Genomic DNA, 25,845 nt, shown 5'->3' on the forward strand with positions numbered 1-25,845 from the left:
GGTGCATACAGGATAATGATTATTATTTCCTTTTGGTCTATTTTCCCTTTTATTAGCATGGAATGTCCTTCTTTATCTCATTTGATCAATGTAGGTTTGAAGTCTACTTTGTCAGAGATAAGTATTGCTACTCCTGCTTGTTTTTGTGGGCCATTGGCATGGTAAATCTTCTTCCAGCCTTTCATCCTAAGCCTATGCTTATTTCTGTAGGTGATAGGGGTCTTCTGTAAGCAACAAATTGTTGGATCTTCCTTTTTAATACATTTCTTCAAGCGGTGCCTTTTGATGGGTGAATTAAGTCCGTTAACATTAACTGTTAGTATTGATAGTTATGTGTTATTACTGTCTTTTAGCATGTCTTAGTTGTTTGAAGGTTTGATTGTGTGTACCTAAGTTGAGGTTACCCTCTACTGTCTTGCTTTTACTTTTCCTGTAGTTTGGTGCTGCCTGTCCTTTCATGGTTATGTTGGGTTTCATTTTCTGTGTACAGAATCCCTTGAAGAATCTTTTGTAGTGGTGGCTTTGTGGTCACATATTGTTTTAGTTTCTGCTTATCATGGAAGACTTTTATTGTTCCATCTATTTTGAATGATAGTTTTGCTGGGTATAGTATCCTGGTGTTGAAGTTATCTTCATTCAGTGCCCAGAAGGTCTCACCCCACGCTCTTCTTGCTTTTAATGTTTCTGTTGAGAAGTCTGTTGTGATTTTGATGGGTTTACCTTTGTATGTTACTTGTTTTTTCTCTCTTACAGCCTTCAGTATTCTTTCCCTAGTTTCTGAACTTGTTCTTTTAATGATGATATGTCATGGTGCAGTTCTATTTTGATCTGTTCTGTTTGGTGTCCTGGAGGCCTCTTGCATCTGTATGGGAATATTTTTCTCTAGATTTGGGAAATTTTCCATTATTATTTTATTTAATATATTACGCATTCCCTTCGCTTGCACCACTTCTCCTTCTTCGATGCCAATGATTCTCCAGTTTGGTCTTTTGATGGAGTTGGTGAGTTTTTGCATTTTCTTTTCACAGGTCTTGAATTGTTTAATTAATAGTTCTTTGGTTTTTCCTTTAATTACCATTTCATCTTCAAGTTCTGAGATTCTGTCTTCTGTTTGTTCTATTCTGCTGGATTGGCCTTCTGTTTTGTTTTGCAGTTCTGTTTCATTCTTTTTTCTGAGGTTTTCCATATCCAGGGTGGTTTCATCTTTAATGTTGTCTATTTTTGTCCTCAGTTCATTTATCCATTTATTCATCGTGTTCTCTGTTTCACTTTGATGTTTATACAGTGCTTCTATGGTTTCCTTTATTTCTTCTTTTGCTTTTTCTAATTCTCTATTTATGTTGTCTTGGAATTTCTTGAGTGTCTCTTGTACATTTTGGTTGACCCTATCCAGTATCATCTCTATAAAATTCTCATTGAGTACCTGTAGTATGTCTTCTTTTAAATTATTCTTGTTGGCTTCATTGGGTCCTTTGGCATAGTTTATCTTCATTTTGTTGGAGTCTGGATCTGAGTTTGTGTTTTCTTCATTCCCCTCTGGTTCCTGTACTAATTTTTTGCTGTGGGGAAACTGTTTTCCCTGTTTTTTCTGTCTTCCCATCATTGTCTTTGGTTTTGTTACTGTCCCTGTACTGTGTGCAATTAAGCATTTTCTAGCTTGTAATAATAACAATGGTAATATTTAGAATGGAAGGGTGAGCTGAGATGGAAAGCAAGAAGTTAAAGAAAAGGGGAAAACAAGTACACAGACAAGAGGGAGAAAGCAGAACAAGGTTTCAGACAAGAAAGTTTCAAATGTATAAACAAGGAGCATTAGTGTACTAAGTGACAGTAAGCTGAACAGACATTAGAGAGACAGAGAGATGATTGAATATCAAAAATAAAAAAAGATAAGAATAAAAATAAAAATTAATTAAATGAAAGAAATATCTATATATAAAAATGAACTAAAATAAAATGGAAACTAGAAAATAAAAAAACCCCAAAAAACCCAAAAAATCTCCAAGTTCAAATGCAATGAAGTTTCAGTCTTAATATTTTGTGTGTCCGACTCAGTCTCCAGTCCTGGAGATGTTGCCTCAGATGTTTTTCTGTAGTTGTCTCATCAAAGGGGATGCATAAATTAGAGCAAAACTACACACAAAAAAACCAAAAAACAAAAAAAAAAACTCCACAAAGTGTCCCATGTTCAAATGCAATACAGTTTCAGTAAGTTTTTCAGCATGCAGGTGTAGTTCAGTTGCTTTCTCATCAAAGGTAGGGAGAGAGAAAAAAAAAGAGTCTGGAGACAGTTCTGTGAATGGTATCTGGTGCTATGGCTTGCCTGCCCTCTGCTGTTAGTCTGCTGTTGCTGGAGGCATTATTTATGCAGATCTCTGGAGTGAGCTTAGCACTCACCTGGCCCTGTAGGCTTTGTTTACTCAGAGTTCTCCTGTGCATGAGCCTCTGCTACAAGCTTTCCCCTTTCCAAGCACACTGGGGGAGGTGACACTGCACCAGCTTTCTCAGGCCTGTGTGTTTGTTTACAGCTCACGTGGGAAGTGGGACTTCCCACTTCTCCTGTGGAGTTTTCCTCCCACCGCCACTGTCACAAGCTGTCCTGCTCATGATTACTGGGTGGTGCTGCTGCTCCTGCCAGCCACCATGTTTGTTCACAGCTCACATGCAATGTGGGTCTTCCCTCCTCTCCTGTGGAGTTTTCCTCCCTCTGACACTCTTACAAGCTTTCCCTTTCCTGGTTGCTGGGTGCATGCCCCCACTCCTGCCAGAGCCTCTCCGGCCTGCCTGACTTGTTTATTTACAGTTCCAGGAAGGATTCCCTTCCCCCAATATTCAGCACTCAGTTCACCCCACCCTCTTTCCCACATGTCTTTATTGTTCTAATTGCTTATTACTGTTTCTCTTTTTTCCCCAGCTGGGGGTCATTCTGTCCAGGGGGCTATGCTGCTCTGGCCCAGAGTTGTCTGTGGGAGTACAGCGGTACCACAAAACTCACCTTGTCTTCATCTTCCCAAGCCATCTTGGCGCAGGCAACTGGCGGCCTGGATGCCCTCCTGGTTTCTCTGTTTAAGGTGAAGTGGAGATGCTCTGCACCGGCTGGAGGTGTGAAGGGGTCAAAGTTTTGCCTCTTCTCGGTGGTTTTGCCAGCAAGGTGTGTCTCTAGAGTCTCTCCAAGATTCACTATAGAAGGCATGATTTCTGCTTCCTCCCTCTAGCTGCCATCTTGGAATCTCCTTGTGCCTTACTTAGAATGCTGAGTTCCCAGACATTTCAAGGTCATCCACGAGGAGGATGCTTTCCTAAATTGTTGACTTTAGTGCAAATACTTAGTTTCTCAGTTACCTAACTATTTTACTGACCTGACTTTATTTTACAATTACGTTTAGCATTTCATGATAGTGAGATGTTTGATGCTCCTCTAAATTTCAGATGAACTGAAAAAAACAAAATCAACTAATTTGAATGATAAAAAATAGGACACACATTTTATGCATGGATTGCTTAGGTCCAATGTGAACAAAAGTCCCAGTTCCAGATGTTAATTGTGACCGAGGATCCTTAGACTCTTCTAAAAATAACATGTAGAGTATTATGGACTTCAATACTATAAGTCAGTAATATGGCAGAATTGTAACAGACAGCTTCATGAAGATATTGGAGTTTAGGTTTTTTTCCTTATTAAAAGACAATTCTGGGCTTCAAAGAAAAAAATGAACATGACGATATTTCTTCCATTTTTACTCGTGTAGTTCAAATCTACATGGAATTAGTATATTACTGAAAGTAGCAGTAGATGCTATTAAGAAAATTGATCTTATTTTTAAATTTTGCAAGGAATAAGAAGGCACCAATCCACTGATTTGAGAGTATGTCCTGTCATCATTGACAGTTGATTTTGTGTTGTTTATTTCAGCATTTACTCTTACTAAACTGTTTCCCAGGTAATATCATATCAGACCATTATTGTGGTTTACAGACCACAAACAAGACACATTCATAGTAGTATTTCATCACAGAGAGGTCCTTCACAATATATGTTGATAATACATATTCTTTTTCCACCTCTAGCTGGAATACATATTGCAGAACAGCACTTTTATATCTTCACAGCTCAATTCTATGGAAAGATCATTTGTCAGATTTTTTAAATGGTACAGAAGAGGACCAAGATTTATTCAAATTCCACCTGGCTGAGTATTTTCCATATTGTGTCAACATAATCAATTACATTGTGAGCTGTGTCTATGTAGAAACAGGTTGCAATACAACCCCAGGTTTTGCATTCTGAATAAATTTCCTGAAAATCTCCTGCTATAATAGAGAAGTTATAACCAGAAGGGAGATTATGGAGATCAACATCAGGGAAAAAGATGGATTGAATCTGATCAGCTGATCTTCTGTTATTGGTAAACTGATGGATCCAAGGATAAAGCTTATATTAATCAATTTTAGAACATCTATTGAGAACCAAGTTAGAAGAAAATAGCATAAAATCTCCATTCACTTCCTTGAAAAGCATAACCTAGCACTGCTACTTCCCAGGCCAATCTTCCTAGTCCAATACCAGGTACCAGAATATTTACTTTAGAAGAATCCCATCTCTCCCTTGAATTAAAAAAAATTTTTCTTTAATAATTGGCTGGTAGAAGGCATCTCTCTCTGCTTTCCCATTTTCACTGCAGTCTCACAAATTGTTTCAATATAGATTTTAACTTATCCATGTGAAATGTTCAAGCTGGCATAAGTTTTGCATTCCAATCTTCTCCATATTCTTTATTTTCAAACATATATATGCAATCATTCACAATGGTTGCTAATATTTCTTGTTTATGATCAGTGTATTTCTGGATCTCATACAAGTGAAGAGGAAATTGAGGAAGTAGTTTCTGTTGATTTTGTAGAAGTGATTGAAATTGTCTTTCCATTTGATTCACTCATGTATACTGGTGCCACATTAGCGGAAGGCATTAATGATCTTCCCGAAGTAGTCCTCCTCTTCCTCTCCCTCTCCCTCTCGCTTCTCCATCCTCCTGCCACTCCTCCTCCATGATGCACGTCTTGCTGCCTAAACCACCTTGACCAAGTCCAAAGCCCTGCAGAGTTCTGCCCTTCCACTTCTTTGTTCCCACCAAGGCCACTGGGGTCTTCCTCTCAGCCGTTGGGACCCATCTGCACCCTGCTTCATCAGGTTTTCTGGATGCCCATCTGTGTTTCTAAAAATTTTGAGCTGAAAATGTAAAATATTTTTACCATAAGGTGATAACCAGTAAGACAATGAATTCATTAGTTTTTAAAAAATATTTAAACATTGCACTGTTTGAAATATGTCTGAACATCACATTGCATGCAACACTTATGTACACGTTTGTTTCTCAATTTGGACAAATAAATAAAACAAAAATAATTGAATTTTAAAAATAAAAATGCTCAAGAAAATTAAAAAGAATGGGCTTCTTTTCTTCTATAAAATTTTGATTCAAGATTATTCATAAAAATGTCCAAAGATTGTTCATAAGAGTTGCTAGAATTAGATCCTTATTGAAGTTACCCTTTTCCTTTGTGGAAAATTATGACTTTTAAGTCAAGCCAATTAAACTGAGGGAACATAATGTCTTTCAGGGAAGTAAATGTATCTCCCCTTGCTGTTTATATTATAAGTATAAAATTGACTTAATAATTTCACTCACTACAGTGTCTTCTTTGTACCCCATGGGACCTAAATTATTTGGAGAGTAGCAAGAAAATAGACCAATTTGTTTAATGAGGAGCTCTGAGAATTCAGAGATGCTGTAGAATCCTTAATAATGCACTTCTCCTATACATCTCTTATCTCAGACTTCATGAAACCCATATAGGCTTCTTCAGGAACAGAATAGAGAAGTCAACATTTCTATGACAACCATTGAAGAAACTTGGTCTGTCCCAGTGAGGGCAGTTAGAATAAGAAGGAAAAGAGGAGAAAATGTGGGTGTGGGATTCTCCTCAAGAATGATGATAATAAGATTATCCTATATATCTTTTAGTCTATGAAAGTGGAGTTCTGTATTTTCAAGGGCATTTTTTGGTCCATGGAGACTTGTCTCTTCCAGCTATTTTGTTTTCCTTCACTCCTTGGAATCTGGAGTATATTTAGGAATTATTTTCTGAAGAAGTTCCACTTTGTCTTCCCTCTCTCTCTGATAAAATGTAGACTAGTTTCAGAACCCCTGTATATGATTATCTACTTGGCACTACTCATGGAAGATCTATTATTCATGAGGTACAGTATATTTTTCCAGAATCTATTGGGTTATTTTATGTTCCCTATTTTACGGGCATTTCGATTTGTTGATAGCTCTCATTCATTGCACATTGTTGTAGTTAACATAATGTCTTAAGATCCAAAATATATATGCTATTAATGTAATTATTTATTCTTCTATTGCCAATACCTTTAAAGTTTTAGGCAAACAAATGATTGAAGTCAGAGGAGGCTGTATTGGCAAGTTGATGAATTTCACATAATAAATGCAGGGTTTCAATGTAGTACGTCCTATTGGATGTGGTCTTAAAACAACCATTCTTTTTGGATTAAAATTTTCCCTTGGTTTCTTTATTTACTGACATCATCAGCCCTGAGATCTAACCACTGTTATTGCTGTCAATTTTTTCTCAAACACATTTTTATATTGAGTTTTTTATCATGATTTCACTCCATTGAGTTAGGTTTGTGGTTAATTAATGTTAAAAAACTTTTATCTTAATCTCTCTTCGTTTTTTTGTGGTACTGGTGTTTGAATGCAGGTTTTCCTGCTTGCTAGGCAGGTACTCTACTGTTTGGCCTTACACCCTTAAAAGGTCTTCTATTCCTATAAATGGCATTAGTTACTCACCAGTTATTATTCTTTAAAATGAGATGTGAATGCATTTTATTTAATTAAAGTGTTCATTTCTTTTAGAAAATATGCATTTTATTAGTGTGTATTAATTGTATAAAGGGTTACACCATGGCTGTCCATACATTCATATATTGTACTTTGTTCAGATGGATCCCCTCTGTTATTCTCTCTTATTTCCCTCCTGTGTCCCCTAAATTTTATAACAGCTTTCAGTAAGATGCCTTGTGCCACCTTCATACATAGACACAATGTATTTTGGTGTTTTGACTGTAAATTTCTGTGTCTATTCTCAGTCATATGATAAGTTGAAATATTTCTCTTGTAGACATTTTAGTCTTGGTATTTATTACACTTGATCTTAGCCAAAAGGCCGAGAAGCGATAGTCTTGGTATTTATTGTATTTCCACCATTTGTAGTTTTTTCAGTACTGACAATGTAATTGGTTCCACGTAACTTTCTGAAAAGACAAATGATGATACAAAACTGTCACAACTTTGGACCAGCAAGCAAATATGAATTTATCAATGCTTAAGTGACAAAAAGGCAGATTATGAGAACGTCTATTTATTTTTTATTTACACACTTAATCCCTACTACTCCTCTTCCTCTGCTATCCATCACATCAGCAGCTCAATTTTCTGCTTATACCAACTTAGCATCCAATAGGGTTGCCATCCATTCTGTTTTCTTCATTAGAATGTTTCTTCTTTCTTTACTGATTAACAATTATCCATCCTTCCCTTCTCAATTCAAGCATTTCTGCTTCAGAGTAGACTCTTCTACTCATGTTCATAGACTAAGTAGTTCTTAGTAATTCCTATTTTGTATTCTGAATTATTGTCTATTCCATATGCAATCATTGCACTGATGAGTATTGAACTTACCTCTCCTCTTTTTAATAGCATCTATCCATTAAACTTGCTTATTTTGATACAATACAATTTCACTAATGGGCACAGACACATGAGCACATATAGGAACACTTACCTAGGTGAGTTTATTGGTTATGTGTTTTTTTCCTTCCTTTTATTCATATAGTCCACATACTTTTTCTTCTAGGAAGAACATATTCTGTAAAAAAGGGGACAATAAGGATATTCATTAAGGAAAACTACTCTGTAGCAGTCAAAAGCTGTCACCAAACTATTATATTTATAATGATTAGAATTACAACCATGATGGACATTCTAGTTTAAAATTAATATTGCTAAATGATATCCATGCAAGACACATTTATTGAGATGTTAAGAACAGAAATACATGATTTTGAAAAGCCCATTATATGTCACAGAAACTACAGTAGAAATATTGCACTGTGTGACCTTGTTTTGCTCTTCATTAAGTATTCAGACTTACTATCCCTACTATAGAGGTGAGGTACATCCTCTGCAGCTCAGAGGATTTAAATATCTTTCTCAAGATCACAAGGATGGTATTATGGTAGTGTCAAACTCTACTCCAGGAAGTTTGACTCAAGAACTTCAGTTTAAAATTACATCTCTATAATGTCTGTGGACAGAGTTATACATCCAATTAACAAAAAGAAGAAGTTTCTAAATAATATTAAAAATAATAATGGTTGGGTTTAGTGGCTTAAGGCTGCAATCCTAGTTACTCAAGTGGTAGAGATCAGAAGGATAGCAGTTGAAAGCCAGCTTGTGTATAAAGATTGTGAGACTCCATCTCAACAATGACAAAACTGGGCATGATGTAATGCACCTATCATGGCATCTATGTGGGAAGCACAACTATGCAGATCACAGTCCAGGCAAGCTTGTATGGAAGTGAGAATCTGTTTAAAAAGTAGCTAAAGCAAAAAGGGAGGAGGCATGGCTAAAGTTGTAGAGTACCAGGCTAGCAGGTGTGAGACACTGAGTTCAAACAACAGTAGTGCCCCCAAAATTTAAAAACAACTATTACTAAGACACCTACACATTGAAAAGGCATTTTTAAGCTCACAAATAAGGTTAGCAATCACAGTATTGTTTGGAAGAAAAAATAAGATACTGCAAGGCAAATATCACATCACAGTAACATGTCACATCACAGAATATATTTTGCTTCTATAAAGTATATAATAATTATCAGAGAGCTCTAGGATAAAGAAATATGAAGAACACCAAAGAAAAGAGGTGAATGCCTTCAAATCTTTTATATGAGTCATCACAAAAATCTTAGGTTCCATTCCTCTACCTACAAAATATTATAACTAGTGAGTTGATTAGAAAAGAGAGATTTCTGGTTATTCAACAAATATGAATGATTCCTCACTTGGAGACAAAAAGGCTGCCACTTGGCTGAGAAAAGTCATTGGCAATCATCTATACAGAATGAAAAACTTCCATTTGACTGGAGTCCTGGATAAAGTGGTAAAGTGCCTACCAAGAAAGTCTGAAATTTTGAGTTCAAATTTCAGTGTCAACCAAAAAAATGTACTAAAACTTTGATTGAAGGACAAAACTAATTGAGGTTTCAATTATCTATTTATTGAATATTTTGTTTCCTCCCCAGAAGACACATCAGATACATGGATGCAGAGAATCATAAGGTGTACCAAAATTTCTACTCTTTGAACTTTCAGATGATCTTGAACTGCAGCCAGTTCTCTTTGGAATATTCCTGTCCATGTACCTCATTACTGTGCTGGGGAACCTCCTCATCATTCTGGCTACCAGCACAGACTCTCATCTCTACACACCTAAGTACTTCTTTCTCTGTAACCTGTCCTTTGTTAACATTTGCTTAACATCTACCACAGACCCCAAAATTCATCATGGAGCAAAGACATCTGTGATATAAGTGCCTTATTCAGGTATATTTTAAAATATTTTTCTTGTAATGGATAATTTTCTTCTAAAAGTGATGACATATGATCACTTTGTAGCTATCTGCCACCCCCTAAACTACACTGTCATTATGAATCCCCTGTTCTGTGGCCTACTGGTCCTAATTTCTTGGATAATTATGTTTTCAGTCTCCCTGATTCATCTTCTACTGATGAAACAACTGACCTTTTCTATAGGCACTGAAATCCCACATTTCTTCTGTGAACTGACTGAGCTTCTCAGAGTGGCAGGCTCTGAAACACTCATCAATAATATTTTTTGTATGTAATTACTGCCCTGCTGGGTTTATTTCCTGTCACTGAGATAATCTTCTCTTACTTTCACATAATATCTTCTTTATTGAGGATGTCTTCCACTGTGAGCAAGTATAAAGCATTTTCCACCTGTGGGTCTCACCTCTGTGTGGTCTCCTTGTTCTATGGAACAGGATTTGTGGTTCACCTCAGCTCTGCTGTGAACCATTCTTCCCAGAGAAACACAATCACATCCATAATGTATACTGTGGTGACCCCCATGCTGAACCCCTTCATCTATAGCCTAAGGAACAAAGATGTGACGGGAGCCCTGGAGAGACTCCTGGGAAGAGTTGCTTCTTGTCCTTGATGGATCAGAGATCTGAGAATAAGGGTAATGTGAATTTCAGTAACTAGGTACTTTTCCTTTTCTAAGTGATCTGATTAATTTATTTACTATTGTTTTGCTTTTTTACATTTTGTATTGATTTCTCTATAATAGCTCAACAATAATTCCTTTGAAATTTTTCCTCCCTATATAATGTCTGTACAATTCAAAGTGTGGTAAATTTTAAGACATTTCTTGGATTAATAACTTGATTTTAAAAAATCCTTATATAAATAGCTGCCATGGTTTCCTCATCAAATATTGATTAATGTTAGTATTATTTGGCTTAATGTGGTTATATTCTTATTTTCTCTGGAGGAATTGGGAATAAAATTACCATGATGACATGGTTTCTACATCAGAACTCTACTTGCTGGTTTATGCCTTTGTCTTTTCCTTGTTCTGAAACATTGCTCTGATATATTTTGTTACATTCACATAATTTCTGCAAGGAATATTATTAGGTTAGGATGAACTGTAACTGGAACCTGGCATTGAGCAGACATTCTTCCCTTTCTTATCCTACATATTCTGACAGTGGTTAGATATTGAACATGAACGATATAAGGATTTTTCTTCATGATTTTTGATAATACAGAATATAGTGCATAGGATCATTTGAAGTGTTGCTTCATTCTTTGTGGTACCTGATTTTTACTTTTTGTTTTCTTTTTCCTTCATTTCCTCTTACCTTTATTCCTTCTACATTTCTTTTCCTCCTCCTTATTGACTTTTTATTGATAATGTTGTTTTCTTTTCCATGGCTGAATAACATTTCCTTTTAAGTGTATATATATAAGAAATTGTTTATCCACTTAGCTGTTGGTGGAAACTTGTGTAATTTCCATCTTTTAGCTATAATAAACAGTACATTTGTTGGTATATATTTGTGCACTACATTAGTGATGTTTTGGTAAATGGTATGGTGGCTCTACAACATTACATTGTCTAGTGATATGGTAGTAACATTAATTTATGTAATACACCCTATAGGGATACACAATGACAAAATTGTTTAACAGTGTATTTCGCAGAATACATTTACAGAATGTATATAGAATAGTCTCATTTATAAACAATGAATATCTAGGTCATTATCAATTATTTGGGTAAAAATATGGAAGTGGATCAGGTAGTTCATATGGGAATTTAGTATTTATCCTTTAAGGTGGTACCAAAGTGTTTTTCATTTAATCTGTAAATTTTTATGTAAATATAGTGTATGAAGTTTCAGGTGTCTTCCCAGCCAATATACCACATTTCTTTACCTACCAATCTGATGATAAACACTTGTAATGATTGAACACTTTCACTATTGTTATTAATAGTGCCATAATATTGGGATGTACATATAAGGTACCTTTCCATACTTATTTTGTATCCTTTGACTAAACTTGCAATAATGTAATTGTTGATTTTACAGTGGTCCAGAATATTTGAATGTTGAAATCATGTCCAATGTATGGTTTCCAAATACAGCCTTCCATTATACAGGTTCTCTTTTCTTTGAACCTTCTTTTGCTCTTTAGTTTGAATGAATTTCATTTTTTGATTTTGCCTGCACTGTCTGTACTTTTTGGAATATATTGTACTTTTTAGAATGAATGTCTATACTTTTTGGAATGTATTATACTTTTTGAAATATATGGCTATACTTTTGGGACCAATGTCTCAGAGCTTTCTGTCATGTTTCTTCCATGTAGTCTTATAATATTTGGTATAACATTAAAGTTTTTAACTCATTTTAGTGATTTTTTTCAACGTGATGAGCAATGAGAGTACAGTTTAAAGCTGCAAGTGAGTATACCATTTGCATAGTGCCTTTTACTGAATGTACTGTCTTTTCCCAACTATTTGACCTTGAAATCATTACCAAAAATTAATTGACCATGAATTTTTTGATAAATTTGTGATATATTCATGGACTCTATGTCATTTTCCTTTGTTTTCTTAATTAGTTTGTGCATACATTATTTTCCATTCCTTAGTAATATATTTTCATGCATAAAGGTTTTCAATTTTATTGTAGTACAAAGTATTTGTTTTCCTTCTTTTCTCATGTGTTTTGTGCCATTTACAGAAGCCAATAATAAAGAAGCTAGCCTTCAGTTTTCTTCTAAAAGTTCTATGATTTTAACTTTTATATTTAAACTATTGATATTTATGTGTTAATTTTTATGTGTTATCTGTTCAGTGTCCAATGTATTTCCTTTGTGTAGATTGTGTTCTTGGAAAGTTCAGTCAGTGTCTCTGTGAGTTGCATCCCTAACATCTACATGGCAGTGAAATGTGTTTTTGAGAGTTCTATCTGGGTAAATGACATTATGAGGCTATAGAATTCCAGTGTGGCACTTTGCTAACAGAAGTGTTCTCAGGCTAAATGTCCCCTAATCCTGCTCTGGTCACAGTTGTATCAGGCATAGGGACGACACCAGAAACTTCCTCAGAACCCTTGGACAAGCTTAATTTAAAGACATTGCCAGTCAAATCTTGTGTATGAAAACTGCAATAAGCACCAACTTCCTCAAATATGGAGACATTTAAGAATGACAATGATGACCAATAACAATCAGGGAAATACAACATCATCAAAGAGACAGAATATTGTGGCTTTTCTGACCCTAGAAATATGAAAGTGTATAAAAAACCCGAGAAAAAAGGGAAAATAACTGTTTTAAGGAAATTCAGTTAAACAAAAAGAAATACAAAGAATCTATTCAATGAAGTGAGAAAAATAACCAGTGAACTGATAAAAAGTGTAGCAGAGATTCAATTAATATATACATATAAATACATATATGCACATACACACATATATTATATATATAATATATATATATATGCAAATATCACAGAAAGATATTTCTTGGCAATAAAAGCTACAATGATCAAAGGAGAACTTCAATTAAAGACATAAATAGCAGAGTTGTGAAAGACAATGATGAATCCTGTGATATTGATGATAGAGTCACAGAAAATACATAGTCAGAAGAAGAAAAAAAAGGATTAAGGAAAGATTAAATATTTATGAGACAGTATTATATTGATACTTGAAATATTCAAGCCATTGGTGGTCAAGATTGAGAAGGTAATGATAATAAGACACAACTTCATTTAAAGAAAAAAATTTGGAAACTTATCCAAGCCTAGAGAAAGAAATACCCATGTAAAGGTGGATTGAAGGTGTCCAATTAGATTTAATCTGCATAAGATTAACCCACAGCATATTATTAAAAATCAGACAAAGAAAGGATCCAGAAATCAACAAATAAGGAAATAATATTTAGAGGTAGTTAATATCCAACACTGTATATCCACAGAAAATAAGAAGTTATATTCAATACATTGAAAAAAAGTACTACCAATAACAAATGTTTTACCATGAATCACTGTTTTTCATAATTGAAGGAGTTATAAAAAATTTCACAGACAACCAAGAATTTGGAGTTTATCACCTCTAGAACCGTGCTTCAGAAAATGCTAAATGGATTCTTTTAAGTTGTGAAAAACATTGATAATGAGTTATAATAAGATATCTGAAAGGATATAAAAATGAGGTAACAAGTACTCAAACTGGGAACAACCTGTAATGTCATTGTGATACATGCACACATCTTAAATATCAAGGTTCAAAGAAAGAAACTTAAAATAATAGTAATTGCAAAAATTTGTAAAGGAATAAGGAATAAAAAACGTGAATATTGACATCAAAATTCCAAATGTGCACTGGATACTCAAAATATAATCAATGTTAAGTTGTAAATAGCTTAAAGTGACTTCTTATTAGATGAATATTTGTAAGCCTCAGATAACTATAAAGTGAAACCCCATAGAAAATACACAAAAGTTAAAAGTAATGAAATAAAACAAACCTCTGATCTAAAAACAAGAAAAAATCACAAGAGAGGGAGATTGAGGACACCCACCTAGTGTCTGGATGGAAGGCAGCCCCCAGAGACAGTAATTGAGAGGAAGAGCATTGCATGGACCAACTGAAAATTTTTGGCAGTCTCAGTACACTTTGGAGACCCTGCAGTCAGTGGGAGGGTATACAGTCCATAGGATAAAAGTTTATTGGGGCAAGAAGTGGTTCCAGGTATGCAATGAAGAAAAGCTTCTAAACAGAATTTAGCCCTAAAGCTAACAAATGATTTTTGAACTTTCCAGCACTCAGCCCACAAACAGCACTAGCCTGATCAGTATTGTAGTCAGAATGGTTTATTTCCTCCATTCTGAGTAATACTAGGTAAATTTTTGGTTATAATTCTGGAAAATTGTTTTAAAATATTTTGCTAGAGGGAAGGCTGAAAAAAAGTACTTCAAGTCTGAAAAACATAAAAGACTAAAAACTCCACCATAATGTGTTAGTTCTGATAAAACCTTGAGCAATGGATCAATGTGTCATTGTGCAAAAAAATTATTAGCTCTGTTATATACCAACTATGAATATACAGGAAAAGAATCCATTCACAATAGCCAAATATATTTAGTAATATACCTACCTAAGGAGGTGGAAGACATGTACAAGAAAATCTATGAAACATTGAAGGAAAGAAATTGAAGAAAACAATAGAAGATGAAATGACCTTCCATGTTCATAGAAAGACAGAATTAATAGTGCAAATATGACTGTATTACTGAAAGCGATGTACAATTTCAAAATGATCCCCACTAAGATTCCAATGACATGCTTCACAGAGAGAGAAAATTCAATCATAAAACACATATTGAGGTAAAAACCATCTGAATTAGTTAAAATATCCTGCAGGAAAAGGTTATTCTGGAAGTACAATATGTGACTTTGAATTATACTACAGAGGCATAGTAACAAAATAAAGCATGATATTCAAACAAAAACAGATGCATAGGTCAATGGAATGGAACAGATGGTCCAAAATATGTATATATGTCTATAGCTAACTGATTGTTGATAAAAGTGTCAAATCATACAGTGGAAAAAGGACAACTTCTTTAGTAAATGGTGTTGGGAAACCTAGATATCTACCTATGGAGAACTGTAATAGATATCTATCATTAATTGCTGTTTCATTTTTTATTATCATATTTTTGTTTTTCTGAGGGTACATCATGATATTTACAAAAGTTTTTACAGTACATCATACTTGAATTTAACCTCTTCATCATTCTTGCAAAAATAATTCTAAATGGATCACAAACTTTAATGTCAGACCTAAATAAACTAAAGGAAAACATCCCAAAATCCCTGAAAGATAAATGCATAGGAAATAGCTATCTGAACAGGACTTCAATATCTCAGTGAGTAAGAGAAAAAATATGACAAGTGGGATTGAATCATATGAGGCAAATAAGCCAAGCTCCAAAAGTCAAATATGACATGCTTTCTCTCATATGTACAATCTATGCCTAAAAATAACAAATAAATGAATAAAAATGTATGCATGTAAAAGGGAATATTTGTATGTGAGTGGGTGGACTAGTGGGAGGCATAGCTGGGACAAGAGAGAATGAAGGTGGGTGAATATGATTGAAGACATATGGTGATATGATTTCAGACATTGTGTCTATGACTGAAAGTATCATACTGAAACTGATTTTTTACTACAATAAAAATGAAAATATGAGCAGGGCACTGGTGGCTCATGCCTGTAATCCTATCTCTAGGGAGGCCGAGGTTAGAAGAATTATGAGTTGAGGCCAGCGTAAGCAAGTACTTTGAGATATCCCATTTCCAAACCAGCCAGAGAAAAATTAACTGTTAGGCATGGCTCCACTTGTAGAGCATCTGTTTTACAATAACAAAGATCTGAGTTCTAATCCCAGTCCCACAGAAGAAACAAAAACCAAAAGAATTAAAATGCATCTACTTCCAATGTTTTCAGTATTATTTACAATAGTCACCATATGGAATCAAACTAAGTGTCTATCAAGAGACAGGTGAACATTGAGGATGTATGCAATAAGATAGTACTTAGTCATTAAAAGACAGAAATACTACCTATTAAATGTACATGAATGTATTGGGAGACTATTATGTTATTTGAAATAAGCCAGACACAGTTAGTTAAACACACAAAATATTATTAATGTTTTATTGAAAAATTTATCTCAAAGAAATAGGAAAACAATGGTTTCCAGAGGCTAAGGAAGTGAAGAGGTGTATTTTGGGGGAGGGAAATATGGTCAGAGGGTTGAAAATTCCATTTACATAGGAGGAATAAGCTCAAAAGATTACTTTTTTTAAAGCATGGCACTTATGGTTGGTGATGATATATTTTGTTCCTGAAATTTTTTTGATCGATGTGAAGTGTAATCCCCAGAAAAAGAAACTAATATAGCAATAAATGTGTTGATTTTGTAATAGTTACCCATTATCCAATGTACTAGGCATCTTGTTTTCCACAATACATATGTTTAATAGTATTTGTCAAATAAATTAATTTAAGAACTAAAAATGTTAAGGAAAATTTTTTTAAATGAGTTTATTTCTCTTGATAACATTATAAATCTAAAATGATTTCTAGGATCTCCTAATGTTGTTCAAAAGTGGCATACCACAGAATAGTTTTTCTTTGTATTTATTCCTTTTAGAAATTTAATTATCCATAGAGAACATGTAATAATTTTCAAATTAAACCAAAGGAAAAAAAAGAATGCCTCCATGGGCCAATGTCTCCATAGCACAAAATTGACTGAAAAAGTTCTACTCTATTATCTTTTATGTGTCCCAGGGAGATGAAGTGCTTACAGAATGTGATAAACAAAAAACCAATTTACTTAATGAGGAGATCTGAGAATTTAAACCTGGAAACTTTAATCCGTGCTGCCATTTTCCTTTCACCTGTAATTGGTTGGTTTCAGACTTTGTGAAATCCCAAAGTGGCTTCCTGAGGACACTGCATGGTTAAGATAAAGTTTCAAGACAAGGATTGAAAAGAGTTGTTGGATGTCACTGTGATTTGAGGAGGAAGACATAAAGGAAGAAAGTTGGTACTAGGATTTATCTCTAGAATAATGAGAATGACTAACTCCCCTGTTTCTTAAGCCCATGGAAATGATGTCCCTGTATTGTTAGGAAATTTAGTTTCGTTTGAGATAAATCTTGTCCTGCTACTCTTCTATTTCCTTCTCTTACTCTTCAAATATGGAGTCTCTTCATAATAAGTGTTGTTTTCTGGAGAATTTTCAACTCTTCTCTATTCTCTCTTTCTGTCAGATTGTCATCATCCAATTATGCTCAAAGTAGAGTATATTTTGTTCCAAATTTTATTAGATTTTTTGTTATGTTCTGTCACTATTTGTATCATTTTTATTGGTGTAAAGAAGTTGAACAGGGGTTTTATTGTGACATTTTCATGTATGTGTACTACATACCCAGGTTTGGTTCATCTCTTCCATTATCCTCCATCTTTCCCCTCCAGCCTCTTAATATGACTTCCACAGAGTTCAATGTTCTATATTCATATATGTGTAGAAAAACCATGGCCCATATTACCCTCCTTTATCCTTTCATTTACCTCACCTTCCACTGTTACCCTCCCTTTAACATGAGCTGTCCTTCATCATTTAAATGTCAGTTCATTGTTCAGTGGGGTTTTGCATTAGTAGTTCTCCTGTAAATATAATGTACTTTAATCAGTGTAACCCTCTCTGATCACTCTTCCTTAACTTATTAAAAGTTTTCAGCCAGTCTCAGGTGGTTCATGCCTGTAATACTAGCTACTCAGGAGGCAGATATCAGGAGGATTGTGCATTGAAGTCAGCCTGGCAAATATTTCACAAGACCGTATATCGAAAAATAGGGCTGGTGGACTGGCTCAAGAAGAAGGCCGTGAGTTCAAACCTCAGTACTGCAAAAAAAGGTTTCAGTGCATTTTTCTTTGTCTTGTCACTATTTTTGCTAGAATATTTAACTTATTGACATATTTGATTTACTGAGCACTCTCATTAGCTTATATTATTGTTTATATCATTATACCTTAATAACCACATTTAAAATACCATTAATTAATTGTGAGGTTCCATGCTCAAAACTGTTTGCTTTTTTCTAATTATGAATTGCTTTATATTTATTTAATATTTTTGTGGTGCTGGGCATTGAACCCAAAGCTTTGTTTATACAAGGCAAGCACTGTGTCATTAAGCTACATTCTCAGGTCAAATATCCATTTAAATTTTCTATAAATATCAAATACTCAAAATTGGGGTTTCTTAATTTAAGGGGTTTTAATACAACATTTCCTTTTGGATATTGTTTGAAAACAACCATTCTTTGTTTTGTCACTGATTTTTCCTTGTTTTTCTTTAACTCAGGATTCAGGCCTGGCTTTTATCCACAGTAACAGCTCTTGAAATTTCTCAAATGCACTTTATATATTGTGATTATGGTTATTATTTTGCTTTATTTATAAATATTTTTTGGAGATAATGAGGTTTGAACTCAGGGCTTTGCTCTTGCTAGGTGGGTGCTTTATCTCTTAAGCTATACTTGAAGCCCATTTTGCTCTGGTTGTTTTGGAGATTGAGTCTTAACTTTTTGCCCAGGTTGATCTGGACCATGATCCTCCCATTTTAGGCCTCCCACTGCAGCTTGGTTGACAGACATGTATCAACATACCCAGATTTTTCTGTTCATATGGGGTTTGGCAAACCTTTATTCACACTGAGGAAAGCCTGGAACCATGATTCTCCCAATCTCTGTACATGGAGGACAGGCATTCCACCATGCCCAACTATTGGTTGGAGATGGGGTCCTGTGACCTTTTTTTCCTTGAGCTGGCCTCAAACCATGATTCTTCCAATTTCAAACTCCAAAGCTGCTAGAATTACAGGTGCAAGCCACAAATTCCCAGTTCATTGATCTATTTTTTGTAAATTAATTTTATAAGTATATGTTTCTGAAACTGATTTCATTACTAGAATTGGTATTACATCTTAATACTGCATCATTCTTTCAAAATAGATATGAATGCATTTTCTCTAATTTTAGTCAGTTCTGTAGCTCAGTAAAGCATCTGATCAATTGGAAGATTTCTATTTTGTGTTATAGTAGATATCTTTATTTCAATATCTATTATGCATCTAACATTTGTGTTTGATCAGTGCAGCATGCCAGAAAATGAAATGCACAAATATACATGAATTTACCAATGGGAGAGGAATATCAAAGAAGGATAAAGGAAGCTGTATGGTGGGAATCACAGACTCTGTTCCTTGTACTCCTCATTCTGTAGTCTGGATCACACTGATCTCTCAAACTGCCTCTAATGTGATGTTCACCATGGGCAACCATATTCATTGGAGTATTTTGTCATTGATAACTTACTCTGAATAACAATGGCCCATCCTTCTTGTCTCATCTCAAATATTTCTCTTTGAAAGTTGACTCCTTTACCACATTCACAAACTAAATTTGCCCTCAGCAACTTTTTCCTATCTTGTATTGATGTTAACTTTCCAGGCATTTGTAATACTCAATTTATGTGTCATGGAAAATAAACACTTGTCTTTAAAATTAATTTTTTCCAAACACATCTCTAGAATATGTATTTGAATATATATTTGTATATTTTAATCAAATTCACCAATTTTCTTTTTTAACCATCAAGTGTCATGATTTGAAATATAACCTCTCTCAAGGGCATGAATACATGAGCACACATTCTCACATGTGCTTCATATATTATTTTAATTGTGGTATGCTTTTTTCTTCTCCTATCTGTGTAGCAATATGCTTTTTCCTTTTCTAAGGAGAATTCAACCAGAAGGCTTTATTGAAAAAAAGGAACCATAAGGGACGCTCCCTGGCTAGAAATGCTCTATAGTAGTCAATAGAGGAAAAAAACCTGTTGTATTTACATTCATAAGTATGCAGTTTATAATGGCTGTGCAATTTAAAGAGGAATACTGCTAAATAATAATACTAAGATGGATTTATTGAGATGTTAAAATATATGTTTATATTGATGAGGTCTCCATTGTATTATGTGGGAACCACAGTAGAAAAATACACAATGTCATGTTAATTTGCTCTTAAATTCTATGACACATTGAATATACTACCCTGTTGTAAAGGTCAGGCACTTGTAGTTAAGAGAGATCAAATAACATTCTCAAGTTGCAGACATGTTTTATTTGTAGAGTAAAACCCTATTCTAGAGAGTCTAACTTGACAGACTCATTTTCAAACCACAGATCTATAATATGCATTGGAATGTTTTATATCCAAAATATCATAAAGGACATTTTAAATATCACCATTAATGATAATAATTACAATTATCAAATACTGGTCCCCCACTGAGTACAAAGTTTTTCAACTTGATTAACCTCATGCTAATAACTACATTATACAAAGAAAAAAATAAGCTACAAATAAGAGAAACAAAATAAGAGAATTAAAACATCATTAGAAATTGTCAAGTCATAGATGAAGATTTGCTGAATTAAATATCCTTATTTTATCACTTTTATAGAGCTATAGTTCACAGAAGTAGTGAGATTGCCATGACAATTATTTGAAATAGTTTTAAGTATTTCAAATGGGTCATAATAAAGTTTCTATCCATTGATTTCCAAAGGAGAATTAAAACTAGCTAAGGATAAATTGGAGATTTCTGTTAGCTTAAAGAATGGCTGTACAGGGGAAAAATGGGTTCCTATTTGGCTGAATAAACCACTCTTATTGGCAAGAATCAATACAGGATGGAAGATGCTCATCTAAGGATTGATATTATAAAGTGATAAATAATTGATGTTTCCATTGACTGTTCATTGAATGTTGCTTTTCCTCACTCCTCAGGAGAAACACCATCTCCATGAAAACAGAGAACCATATAGGGGAGTCTCAATTCCTCCTCTTGGGCCTCTCAGATGATCCTGAATTGCAGCTCTTTCTCTTTGGGCTGTTCTTCTCCATGTAGCTGGTCACCACACTTGGGAATCTGCTCATCATCCTGACCATTAGCTCTGACCCCCCTCTCCACACACCTATGTACTTCTTTCTTTGCAACCTGTCATTTGTTGATATCTGTTTCATTTCAACTACAGTTCCAAAGATGCTGGCGAACATCCAAACACAAAACAAAGACATCTCCTACAGAGAGTGCCTTTCTCCGGTATACTTTTCAAATACGTTTGCAGGAACGGATAATTTTTTACTGACTATGATGGCCTATCATTGCTTTGTGGCCATCTGCTACCCTCTGAACTACACTGTCATTATGAACACCTGGCCCTGTGGCTTCCTGGTCCTGCTGTCTTGGATCATCAGGCTCTGTATCTCCCTGATTCATATTCTACTGATAAAATACCTGAGCTTCTCCATAAACACTGAAATTCCACATTTCTGCTGTGAACTGGCTCCACTTCTCAAGGTGGCCAGCTCCAATACCTTCATCAACACCATCTTTATGTATCTGATGACTGCCCTTCTGGGTGTGCTTCCCACATTTGGGATACTTTTCCCTTACGTTCAGATTGTCTCCACTTTAATGAGGATGTCCTCCATTGTGAGAAAATATAAAGCATTATCCACCTGTGGGTATCACCTTGGTGTGGTTACCTTGTTCTATGGAACAGCAGTTGGAGTTTATCTCAGTTCTGCTGTGACACATTCTTCCCAGGGGAGCACACTTGCCTCAGTGATGTACACTGTGGTCACTCCAATGTTGAACCCTTTCGTCTATAGCCTGAGGAACAAGGATGTGAAGGATGCTCTGGGAAAACTGCTGAGCAGAGGAATATAATTAATTTTCTTTCTTCATACTTTGCTTTTGTATAGATTTGCATTCATTTCTCCACAAAATCTACTTCAGTAATTCCTTTTTTATGTTTCTTACTATATGTATATTATATATATATATATATAATATGCATATATATTGTATATATAGTATAACATTTCTAGTTGGGTAAGTTTTTTCTGAAAGGCCTTCACATGACATAAAGAACTTATTTCAAGTGCTGCCTTGGTTTTCTCAAAATTTATTTGATTGTTAATGTTCCTCACATTAATTGAATTTATTTTTATTTCCTTGGAAGAAATGTAATGAAAATCTTCAGAATGAAGTTTTTTGAATCAGGACTCTCCTAGTTGTTTACATATATACCTTACCCTAAAAATATTCTTTAGTATATTTTCCTATCTTCATATAATTTCTGAAGGGAAAACACTGTTCTCTGTGATTTTTCCTTCATCTCTTCTTCCTTTTACCTTTATCTTGTCTCTTCTTTATTTTTTTATTTGTAGTACTGGCGTTTGAACTCAGGACCTTGTGCTTGCTAGTACAGCATTCTATCACTTGAGCCACGCCCCTAATCATTCCTTAACCTTTTTCATTTTTAAACTCCTTACTTTTCTGTTTCATTAGTTAACTCATTTAATATTTTTCATCTTTCTATCAATGAACAATATTTCACTTTAAGTATAAACAATTGTTTATCCATTCATCCATTGGTGGACATCTGTTTAATTTCCATCTTCTAGAAATGCTTAACAGTACAGAAATGGGTATGCATTCACATTTGTTTGAGTATAGTCATGCATTATGAAGAAAAGTTTGGTAGATTACAGACTTTATACATGATGGCAGTCTCATGGCTGATGGTGCTCTCACAGCCCTTAGACTGACTTGTGCTCTCATAACCATAGTTGTATATGTAAGTGCAAATGGCACAGCCGCTTAGGAAGAAAATTGTACATTTATATTCTTTAATTCTGATTTTATTATCTTTATCGCTATTAATTGTGCAAATAATGTGCTTCATACTGATACTTTTGTATATGTATATAATGTAGTTTATTGTATTAATCCCCACATTACTCTCTGTTTTCTCCCTTATCCACTAGCTGGTCCCCTATCCTTCCACATAGTCTCCCTTCTCTTTTCATGTCTGCTTTAATTGGCACATATTAATTATACATAGTGAGATTTTTGTAAGCATATATGAATAAAATGCATTTTGGTCATACTCATACCTCCATTGCTCCCTCATTTCTACTAACCCTCACACTATTCCCTTTCTCTTCAATATCCATAGTAGTTTTTGATATATTTTTAAAATATTTTTTATATTTTGGTAAAGTACACTGGTAAACAAACAAGGAATCCTTTCATGGATGCTCACATTATACTTTGAACAATTTTACTCCCTTTGTTATAGCCTCATGAACAGTGTTAATAATGAGAATCATTATGCTGTCTCCATATATATGTAGCGTACTTTGATCCTGTTCACCTCTTAGTGCTCTCAGCTTTCCTCTCCTCATTCACCTTATTTCTAAACAAGTAAGCCTTTTAGACTCATTCCCCATAATTATTATTGATTTTTAAATGTTTTTAGCATTTTAGGTCTAGATACTCCATATGAGCAAAATTATGATGGGATCTTTGGGTTTTTGATCTTGTCTTATCTCATTTAACACAATGTTGTCCAGTTCCATCATTTTTTGCAAACAACTTTACTGCATTTTTTATGATTTTTTAATACTCCATTTTGTATATCACATTTTCTTTCCAGTCATTTGTTTTTGGGTGTCTAAGCTACCATCAGGTGTCTATCATACATCATGATTTATAGCTCCCCAAACACATGCCCAAATATGGTAAAGCAGGGTCATAATACAGGTCTCTTTGTAGTTTTTTTGTTGAACCTCCATATCGATTTCCACAGTGGTTGCACTTGTTTACATTGTCTACAATTGTATACGAGATTTCTTTCTTCCCTACATCAGCATTTAGTGTTGCTTGTTTTCTTGGTGATAGCCATTCTGTTTGGGGTGAGATAGAATCTCAGTGGGGTTTTGATTTGCATTTCCCTTATAGCTAAAAACATTGAACATTTCCTTATGTGTTAATTAGCCATTTACATGTCTTTGAAAACTGTTCAATTTATTTTCCCTTTTATTAATTGGATTATTTGTTCTTTTCTTGATTAAGTTTTTGAGCTCTGTGTATATTCTGTATATTAATCTTTTATCCAATATTTAGCTGGCAAAGACTTTGTGTCTCTTTACTCTGGTAATTGTATCTTTTCCTATGCAGAAATGTTTTAATTTGATGTAATCCAATTTGCAAATCCTTGCTCTCATTTCCTGGGCAATGTCAGTGCCATTCAGGAAATATTTGCTCATGCCTGTATGTTCAGTGTTTTTCCCTTAAAGTTTTCCTATGGTAGTTTCAAAAGTAGAGGTCTTACATTAAGATTTTTGATGGATTTTGAATTAATTTGTGTACAGGGTGAGAGATTAAGTTCTATTTTTCAATCTTCTATGTGTGAATATCCAGTTTTCCCTAGACAATTTGTTGCCAAGGCTGTCCTTTCTCCAATGTATGCTTTTAGCTCCTTTGTCAAAAATCAGATGGCTGTAACTATGTGGGTTTATTTCTGGGGCTTCTCTTATGTTTCCTTAATCTACAGGTCTGCTTTTGTGCCAATACCATGATGTTTTGTTACTATGGCTCTGTAGTATAATTTGAAAACTAGTATTGTAATACTCTCATAGTTGCTTTTTGCTCTGTATTTGTTTGTATACAGAATGTTTTATTTTTCCATATACAATTAAGGGTTGAATTTTTCATTTTTTGTGAAGAACAATATTGGGAATGATGTTGTGACTTTGATGAGGATTTCATTTAATCCGTCGACTATTTTCAAAAGTATAGCAATTTTCACAATACTAATTCTGCTAATCTGTGTACATGAGAGGTTGTTCTATGTTCTTATGTATTCTTTGATTTCATTTTACACAGTTTTATAGTTTTTCTTTCTGTAGGAGTTCTTTCACCTAATACAATTAGCTGATTCCCAGATACTTTTTGAGGCTGTAGTGAATGGAATTGTTACCTTGGTTACATTCTGAGTCTGTTCATTGTTAGTGTATAGAAAAGCTATTGATTTTCCTATGGTATTTTGTTAAAATGTTACATTGCCAAAAGTGTTTATTATATTTAGGAGTTTAAGGTTTTTTTAAGCAAAGGATTGAATCATTTGCAAATTGGAGTATCTTGACTTCTTCCCTCCACATTTGAATCCCTTTTATTTCATCTTCTTGCCTTATTGCTACATTTATTGCTTTGTGTATGGTCAACCAGCTGTCTTTCATAACCTACATTGTCATCCTTATATCCCTCATCTGTTTATTTGAATTCTCTTTGAGTTCATTCAGGTGTCCTCTTTACATTTGTAGATACTCTTATCATTGCTTTAAATTCTTAAAATTTCAACTGCTTCACTATCTCTCAAGTCCTTTACTATGGAATCATTGGCTTTTTGTGGAGATTTATTTTTTTCCTATTACTTGTTTTTCTATTTTGAGACTGATATACCTGAGACCAAGTTCTTGGTAGGAGGTTTAAATCTGTATACCTTCTGTTGGAATTTTCATACTATTCATGCAAGCCAAGATAGTGATTGATTTGCAGAGTGCTTTTCATCATTGGAATGTCTCTCAGCAGTAACACTTGACCATGGTGCTCAGGATACTGGCCTAGACCCATACTCCACTCAGAGAGGGATC

The 25,845-nt window shown here is 34.4% G+C and overlaps 1 protein-coding gene and 3 pseudogenes across 1 annotated transcript in view; 2 read left to right on the top strand and 2 right to left on the bottom strand.

The window, feature by feature from the left end:
* The window catches only part of LOC141416804 (ankyrin repeat domain-containing protein 26-like), a 941,494-nt gene that overhangs the window by 656,228 nt on the left and 259,421 nt on the right, over positions 1-25,845 (bottom strand). The gene's annotated exons all lie outside the window — the stretch shown is intronic.
* LOC141416499 (carnosine N-methyltransferase pseudogene) lies at positions 3,961-5,026 on the bottom strand (annotated as a pseudogene).
* LOC141416399 (olfactory receptor 7D4-like) lies at positions 9,407-10,328 on the top strand (annotated as a pseudogene).
* Positions 21,143-22,072, top strand: LOC141416500 (olfactory receptor 7D4-like; annotated as a pseudogene).

This window comes from Castor canadensis, chromosome 14, assembly GCF_047511655.1.
Source record: "Castor canadensis chromosome 14, mCasCan1.hap1v2, whole genome shotgun sequence".
Classification (NCBI taxonomy): domain Eukaryota; kingdom Metazoa; phylum Chordata; class Mammalia; order Rodentia; family Castoridae; genus Castor; species Castor canadensis.